Below are 2,514 nucleotides of genomic sequence, written 5' to 3' on the forward strand. Positions count from 1 at the left end.
CCTGCCCCATTCAATCAAGGATGATGATGATAAACGTGCTCTTAGTGAGATATTACTGTGTGCCCAACTTGAGCCAACTACTGTTTTGTCTCATAATAACCATCAGGAAGAGATGATCCCTGTTCTACACAGGAGAAACTGAGGCTCAGCCTAGATAAATGGACACAGGTGAAACAGCCAGCAAGGGGCACAGCTGGGATCTGAAGCCCAGGCCAATCTAGGGATGGTTCTAGCCTCAATTTATTCCTCCTGAGCAGCCATACTCAGCCCAGATTGCTGGGAGGACCAGGTGGTGGGAGTGGGGGTGTCTCAAGGTCGTGTCCTGGTGTTAATCTCTGGGGCCCCTGGCCATATCTAGCTTGTGGTGAGTGTCTCTGGCCTGTTGGAGCAGCCACTGGAATGCCTGGGGCTTGAGTGGCCCTTTGTGGATGCAGTTCCCTTGGCAATGAAGAAACACTGCTGAGGTCAAGAGCTCAGATTGCCAGAGGGGAAACCCAGCCCTGCTTCTTTGCATGGCCCCCTGCTGGGAAGGGCCACAGCTACCCCCCACCCTCACCCTCTGCCAGACACCCAGAGGCTCTTTCCAGGGGCCCAGTTGTGGGGTTGGACGGGACACAGGCAGCCCAGCCAGGATTCCTCATGGGAAGTGTGTGCTGGCTCTTTAGACTTGTCTGCTGATGGGAGGCTCTGGCCATAACTCCCTCTTCCCACTGAAGTTCGTTCAGGAAGCCAGAATCAGCATGGGGATGCCTAGGACTCCAAGATCCCCCAGGACCATGGGCAGGCCACACCTCTCAGCCCAGCTTTTGCCTACTTTGGAGACCTCAAGGACAAGAGGCCCCTGATCTTACCAAGCCAGGCCCTCCTCAATCCAAGGCCTTCTTAGGCGTTGCCAAGGAAACAGACACAGCAGCCAAAGAGCCTGGCCCAGGTCTCCATGACAACCTACCACAGCCCACCAGGGTCCATCCATCTGTTATGTCACCTGAGCCCCAAATGGGTGCCCTCCCACCCCCACCACACTTGTCACGATCAGATGTCACAGTCTGATAGCAGGTCCCTGTCACAAAATACCTCACAGCCTGACCTGCAACCCTCACACCCCTGAGAGATGAGCAGGGAACTAAGACACTCCTCACGCCTTGACCACACCATGTGTTTATATCCCCCTTGGGTGGGGGGTCTGCAGCTAGAGGGAAGAAGGGAGACCTTGGCGACTCAAAATGGCTGGCTCCTGCTGGCATTCAACACCCATTGGCCTGGATTTCCCCAACTCTGGGCAACTTCCAGTCCAGAAGCAGAATAACCAGAGCCAGGGCCAGGGCCAGGGCCAGGGCTGGGACAAATTATTTTTAGTAGAGTTGCTGGCAGCTGCCTGGTGGGTGCTGGGAGGTGGGATGAGGACCGAGTTTAATCCCTTCCCTCTTCTGGGCTGAGGTTTCCCCCCAGGAGTCAAGCAGGCACCTCCACCTGCAACACTGTCAGAGCCGCCCCCACCCCCAGCAGCCCTCTCAGGGCCCCCAGGGGCTCACGGGGTGACACCAATCCTCACCCTGAAGGGTAGGCTCATTAGGGAGAATCTTCAACTCCAGGATGGGGAGAGAGTGGAAAGGATTTTGTGTGAAAGGACACCCCCTAAATTCTAGCTCAGACCTGAACCTCTGGGGAGTGGGTGTCATGGGCAGAGAAGAGGGATCTCTTGTCCAGCCTGTAACTCATTTACTTGCTAAGAGGACGAGCGGCGACTTGGGGAGAGGGAAGGGAGAATTCACTCTCACGGGGCCAGACCGAATTCTTCTCCTGAGGGCAGTTGCTGCTCTTGGCTGGTTGAGTTTACCCTGCTGCCTGCCTCCGCATCACGTACTCCCCCCGCAACCTCGCGCTCTCTCTCCTCACACACACACTCAGCCCCGGACCTTGCCTACCGGTCAGCCCCTCTTTCCCAGACAGCTACTGCTCCTCCCCTGGCGGGTAGGGCGGGGTGTCGGGTGTGTGAGGTCCGAGGAGGAGGGTGGGGGATTCCCCTGGTGGGGGTGGACAGACACGTCAGCCCCCGCAGCAGCGTGAACCGCGGGCGGGAGCGGGGGCGGGTGGAGGCTTAAATAGGCGACTCTGGAGCCAGAGCCCAGTGCGGGCTGAGAAGGCGGTGGCTGCTGCAGCAGCGGCGGCGGAGACCCAAGAGTCCGAGTCCAGACTACGAGTGGGTGACATCCTAACCCGGATCCTAGTCCTGCGCGTGTCTGTGTGCGAGTGGGTGAGTGTCTTGGCGGAGCGGGGTCGGGGCGGCTGCAGATAGATGCGCCAGGTCTGGAGAGGTCCCGGTTGAGGGCGCCGCGACCTCGGGGCTGGGGCAGGGCTGCGGGGGACCTCTGCCCGAGCATCCCTCCTGACTCCAGGTTGGGCAGGTGCGCCCCAGGTCCCGCCTTCCTCGCGGCTTACACGGTCACCCGGATTCCTGCTCCCCTAGACGGCCCCGGACACGATGACCCTGAACGGCGGCGGCAGCGGAGGGGG

This window comes from Colobus angolensis, unplaced genomic scaffold (genome assembly GCF_000951035.1).
Source record: "Colobus angolensis palliatus isolate OR3802 unplaced genomic scaffold, Cang.pa_1.0 Scaffold93, whole genome shotgun sequence".
Taxonomy (NCBI): Eukaryota; Metazoa; Chordata; class Mammalia; order Primates; family Cercopithecidae; genus Colobus; species Colobus angolensis.